We start from the raw sequence: 6,479 nt of genomic DNA, 5'->3' as shown, positions 1-6,479 counted from the left end.
GTAAGGCTATTCTGGATTTAGTGCTGGCCAAAAGAGAGGACATCACAGGTGACCTAAGGATTGGTGGTACTCCGGAAGATAGTGATAACGACCTGGTTAGGTTCAATATCCACCATAAGACTGGGAAATCAGTCAGCAGAACAGAAGTCCTAGATTTCAAGAAGGCAGACTTTGGCAAACTCAAGAGGCTACTTGGAAAGGCCCTCTGCATCCAGCAACTGAACAACTTGGGAGTTCAGGAACAGTGGTGCTTCTTTAAGGAGGCAATTTTTGAAGCTCAAAAACAGGCCATTCCCAGGCAGACAAAAAGCGGGAAATGAACCAAGAGACCCACTTGGCTCAACAGGGATGTTAGTGAGCTGCTGAACAAGAAAAAAGAAACATAGAAACACTGGAAAAAAGGCTCGGCAATCAGAGAGGAATACACCTGTATTGCCAGGACCTGCAAGATACAAGACACAGAAGGCTAAGGCAGGCTTGGAGATCAAGCTGGCAACTGGAATAAAAGACAACAAAAAGTCCTTTTACAGATACATATGGAGCAAGAAAAAATCAGGCTCTACTGTGGGCCCCCTACTGAATACTCAGGGGCGGCAGCCCACAGTCGATGCCTGTGAAAAAGCAGAACTCCTAAATACATACTTTGCTTTTGTATTCCTGAAATCAAACAGGGGCTGTTCACCTGGCCAGAGGCCCAGGGAGCATGGGGAACACAACAGGCTACATGAAATCAGTCCTGAACAGGTGAGGGATCTCCTACAACACCTGGATATTTTCAAGTCTGCTGAGCCTGATGACTTGAACCCAAAAGTCCTGAAAGAACTGGCTGAGCTTATAGCAGCGCCACTGGTCAAGCTGCTTGCAGAATCATGGAACCCAGGAGTGGTCCCAGACAACTGGAAAAGGGCCAATGTGGTACTTATCTTCAAGAAAGGGAAGAGGATTGACTCTACAGACTTCAGACTGGTCAGTCTGACCTCAGTCCTGGGTAAAATCTTTGAAAAATGTAGCAAGGAGGCCATAAATCACAAGAGGGTAATTGATGGGGTCTTAATAAGTAACCAGAATGACTTTCTGGAGGGTATATGATGCCTGACAAACCTTCTACAACCAGGTAACTAGCCATCTGGATGAGGGATACGAAGTTGAAGTGATTTACTTAGACTTCAGTAAACCCTTTGATTCTGTTTCCCATAGGATGCTTTCAAACAAACTGGAGGTTGCTGGGCCTGACCAGTCTACAATGAGGTGGGTGGACAATTGGCTCAGAGGCTGCACCCAGAGGGTGGTAATTGATGGGATGGCCTCATCCTGGAGGGCCATCTCCAGTGGTGTCCCCCAGGAATCGGTACTTGGACCTGTGCTCTTCAGTATATTCATTGATGACTTGGATGAGGGAGTGGAGAGCTCAGTGATTAAGTTCACAGATGATATCAAGCTATGGAGATACGTAGGCACACTGGAGGATAAGGACAGGATCCAGGAAGACCTTGACAGACTGGAATCTTGGGCGGAATGAAATCAGATGAAGTTTAACAGGGATAATGCAGGGTCCTTCACCTGGATAGGAAGAACCCTTACCACAACTACACAATGGGTGGTGGTCCACTGGCTAGCACTACATCTGAATGAGACCTGGGGATCACAATTGACCGAAAGATGAATATGAGCCAGCAGTGCGATGAGGTTGCCAGAAGGGCAAACAGAACTCTGGTGTGCATCAGCCGATGCATGGTCAATATAGATCCAGGGAGGTGCTCCTCCCTCTCTACTTGGCACTGGTGAGGCCTCAGCTGGAGTACTGTATCCAGTTCTGGGCACTGCACTTTAAGAAGGACATGGATAAGCTTGAGAGGGTACAAAGAAGGGCCACCCATATGGTCAAGGGCATGGAGGATAGGCCCTACGAGGAGAGATTCTGGGAACTGGACCTGTTCAACCATACATTTTTTTTAAGTGCAAGAACTGCCTGAAGATGTACAAATACAATTATTAATCTGGTCACACCATTAATTTCCCTATACCCCAGCTTCCCATGTTCCCGAAAGCCCTGACCAGTAATTCATCTCGGTGATATACAAACTACCTCACTCAGCCAGAGCATGCAGACTAAAGAGGTAGCCATTTACTATTCAAACATTCTAGGTGTATCTAGAGGGTTCATAGCATCATGAATCCAAACCATGTGGGAAGTCAAGTGGAAAATAACTTCTAATCATCAGTCTCCTAATTTTAGGAAAAGATTATGAGAATGGTCTCTCAAAACTAAGGGGGGAAATTATCTTTGATGCTCTAGAAATTGTACAAGAACAAATAGTGTTTATTTTTCTGCCTTCTACAGGATCTGCATCTGAGAAAACCAGAGCATAAAGGACATGATACTTATTATGATCATGTCTTAGAAACGTGAGAGAAAAGAACAAGAGAGGAAATGTTTAACAAATGCCTAAAGTCTTCAAGTGAGGTTGTTCCTCAGGGCTCAAAGCAACATGGGAGCTGTCGAAGAAGACCATCTCTGTAATCAGCCAATCAGAGTGCCACAATGAGTCCAAGAGGAATGTAGAAAAGGATGGGAATGCATGGAGGTAGCTCAGAGTAATTACAAAAAAAAAAAAAGAAACCTTTACTGGAATGAATGTTCAAAGTTCCTCTTCCTTTTCTTCCTCCTCCTTTGGCACAACCTAATAATCTGAAGTGTATCCAGTTCCAGACCTATGGTCCCAAGATAACTTTTCTTACTGTGGCCATCATTTCAATGCGCAGATTCCCAACTACATTTCTAACTACAACAGGATATCAAAACATTGGCTTCTGGGAACATGCTTGTAAGCCCTCTAACCCAATGTAAAGTGTTTTGCCTTGGCATTCTGAACCTGCAAATGCCTTTGACCAGGCAGAAAACCTGTGTCAACACAACTGTAAGCTTTAAGGCTAAATGTTTGAATAGATAATTTAATATTTGTGCACTGTTTGCACTTGACTGTTTCACTGTTGTCTCAAGCAGTTTTTATTACTATTTTTTCATACTTTTGCACGTTTTAACAGTATTAATCATACCCATTGGTATTTGCATTTCTGTAAAATGAAGAATGATTTTGTTCCATTGTAGTATAATTTTAGGGACGTTTCCTAATAAAAGTTTCCTAAAAGCATGTCCCAAGTCTAAAAGTACATTCCTCAAATTTAAGTTTTAATAACTTCATAAACCATGTTTAAAATAAGAAAGATAATAAAGATAAGCTGTCTATACAGAATAAATGTAGTCTTCACCTACTTAAACTCTTCATGAAATAGTTTTGAAATGTGATTCATGAAATACTTTGCTAACGAAGTAAGAATGAAAAGGTTACACAAGTGGTACAGAGAGCATATCTACTGAAATTTGAAAGTAAAATACAATTTTAAAAGTCCCATCAAATTAGGAAAACAAGGCATACCCTAGTAACTATCATTTTGACAGAGCCATTTGCTGACAGCTCATAACGCTCAGGAATTCCCTGAATCCACACCCCTCAACCTTTAGTAAAGTTCCTTCCCTTTCTCTCACAGATCTTGTACACCACACAGCATGCAGCTATAATAATTCATGTCAGGAATTCCTCAGCAGCCTCTAGAACGTTCAAGTTACGGCACCATCTGCCTTTCAGTCTCCCAAATTCACACTCTGCCGTCATTCTGCAGCTGCTTGGATGATAGTTAAACAATTTTTTATTGCAATCCAATCATATATTGAAAGCTTCATCAGTCAGAGTACTAAGGGAGAAGCTGGGTCTCCATGATAATTATGGCAATGTTAACACCGCTTACAGTGACGACTGTGAGAACTAACATTTTTCCATCAAAGCCCGATGGTTCCTCAAGATCCTAGCATCATAAATCTTTCAGGTATTACACGCTAAAATGATGAACCTGCTTCAGTGATCAACCTTGGGGCACAATGGAAAAGTACTTTTTTCCATTAATAAATTTAGAGACTTGGCACAGAAGGCAAAGAATATAGGTACCATCAGCTGCCTAAAACAAATTGCAAATCCCTCTATGCAAAGTCTTCAAAAGCTTCCAAATGTAATGGGCCTGGCTAATTGCCACAGCTGGGACTAGTTTGTGAATCACAATTAGAGTAATAAACACCACTTCATAAACTGATTAGTAACCAGCATTAGCAGATTCCCAGTGAGAGGTAGCAACTAAGAGAGGAAATGGACCCTTTCTTGGATTGATTCTCTTCTCTGGCCTCCTGTTTTGTTCCCTCACTTCAGTCTATTTTCTAACTTCCTGACTGGCTTGAGTCATGGCTCCTTGGCTTCTACCTCAACTTCTGATTATTTTGGTTTGATTCTTGGCTGTAAGCACCCATCCTTTGTTGGGTCAGACCACCCACACAGTCTGGTTATTATGCTGAGCCTTAACAAAAAAACAACAGAACTATCTTGCTAGCAGTGCATGTCTACATCCCAATTGACCCCACTAGTTTATCTGCCTGCACCAAATTGTTTAGCCCACTCTGGTAAAACTCATAACTGTCCATATGGCAATGACCAAATCTTTCTGAATGATTAAAAGAACTCTTGTGCTAATGCTGCAGCTCAGCTGTGAAATTTATGCACGTCTACAGAAAGGTGTTCCTTGTCATCTTCAAAGTTTGCAGCTGCTGCTCACCATCCCAGCTCTGTAGTACAATCTTTTCTCACCTGTCAAGAAACAGGATTGCTCTCAGAGAAGCTGTTCCAAAAAAAGTTCCTCCAGATGCAGTTAGTTTGTTTCCTGATCCTACTGGTGCACCTGCAGGTGAGTTGACAGTGCTGCTGCCACTGCCAGAATTGCTGTAAAAACATCTTCGGTAATGCTGTGAAAAGTTTGAATACCTTAAAGCCCATCAAGTATCCAGTTGTCCAAAGCTCTTGCATCCTTTCTAGCTGATGCACTGTTTCATTCATACTGGCAATTTGAAAATGGCTCTTGATAACCTAAAAAAAATGAGAGAGTGTAACTAGAAATGAATTGTGGGACCTTGTGAATTTGACCCCAGGTTTCAGAATTGCAGTTATCTAACTGGTTTCCACTATGTATCTTACAATACCATGCATGGGTACAGAAATGAGACAAAAAAACATAGGATCCCCTCTCACAATTTTGGGTGCTAAAAGCAAAAAAATTCCACATGAAATCAGTGTGGTTCTCAGTGTTTTTAGACTCAAGGTATTCCTTGTTAGACTGACGGCATCCTTTGAAAAATGCCAGCTCTTAATTTTCACTCACTTCTTGACTACAGAAAAATAACAGAACAATAGTTCTGTTGTAAAGAATTCAGAAAGATCATAGCTGGTCAGAATCTTTTTGATGCTATGGATTCCTATTTAAAATGTCTGGATTTATTTTGAATTGTATATAAGTGTTTGCACACCTAGAATTGCATGGCATCTTAAAAGGATCTCAAGGCACCCCTGAGTACTGTTGCACCTGGTTGAGAATCATAGATTTACAGGGCAGTATTCAACGGGATGTGTAGGGGTGACTGCAATCAACTATCTCCATGTACAGGTAATGATTTACAACACAATGTAAACTAGGCTCCTGCTCCTCTCCTTTGTAGGTATGCTTTAAAGGTATTATTTTTTATGTAGCCTTAGTTACTTAAATTAGGCAAGTGTGTTTTTGTGCCTACTGCATTCATGCATTCCCAGTGTATATACAATTTGATTTGCATGCACTTGTGACTGGTTGACAACTTTGTGAGGCAGTTCATGCTCAAGAAATAATAATGCTGTAGCATCAAATTTAGCTTTAAATTGACTTCATAGGAATAACTGTAGCATCTTGGACAACCTTGGTTAATGCCAAGGACAGTTAAACAGGTTCAGTAAAAGACTCAAGCAAGACAGTAGGGCATCAATCATAAATAAGATTATAAGGCTGTGAGAAATATTACGTCAAATGTAAATTAATACAACTGTTGTGTATTTAAGTCTCACTTGATGGCACACTATGCAAATATTATGAAAAGAGGTGGTCGCTTAATATTGTCTCAGAATACATCCTAACTTTCCTTATTCAAAAACCTTACCATGAACTGCTAATAAATAGCTCACACTCACATCACCATCTCCTTTATTTGTGAGAACATGAATAGAAAAATGACCAAATATTTCTTCTATGTACACAAAATAAATTCCTCAAAATAAATTGAATGAATTCAAATAAACCCACACTCTCCTGAGGAGACTGTAGGCAGAGGGGATACCACAAACTTTCTGGGACGGCTATCGTGACTTAAATCTCTAGTCATACATATGCAACAGCTGGCAAAATGTCTTTATTCTAGAGCTGGGTAAAAATCCAACCTACTTTATGCTGGGAAATACCCTTTGGATCTCTAGAGAATGAAATCACAAATAAATTAATTTAAAGAAAAATAATTCCCCTAAACTAGATTTCTATTTCATCAAATTCTACTTAATGAGTCAAGGGATACAGCTCCA

Source organism: Alligator mississippiensis, chromosome 2 (assembly GCF_030867095.1).
Source record: "Alligator mississippiensis isolate rAllMis1 chromosome 2, rAllMis1, whole genome shotgun sequence".
NCBI classification, from domain to species: domain Eukaryota; kingdom Metazoa; phylum Chordata; order Crocodylia; family Alligatoridae; genus Alligator; species Alligator mississippiensis.
This window is presented reverse-complemented; position numbering follows the sequence as displayed.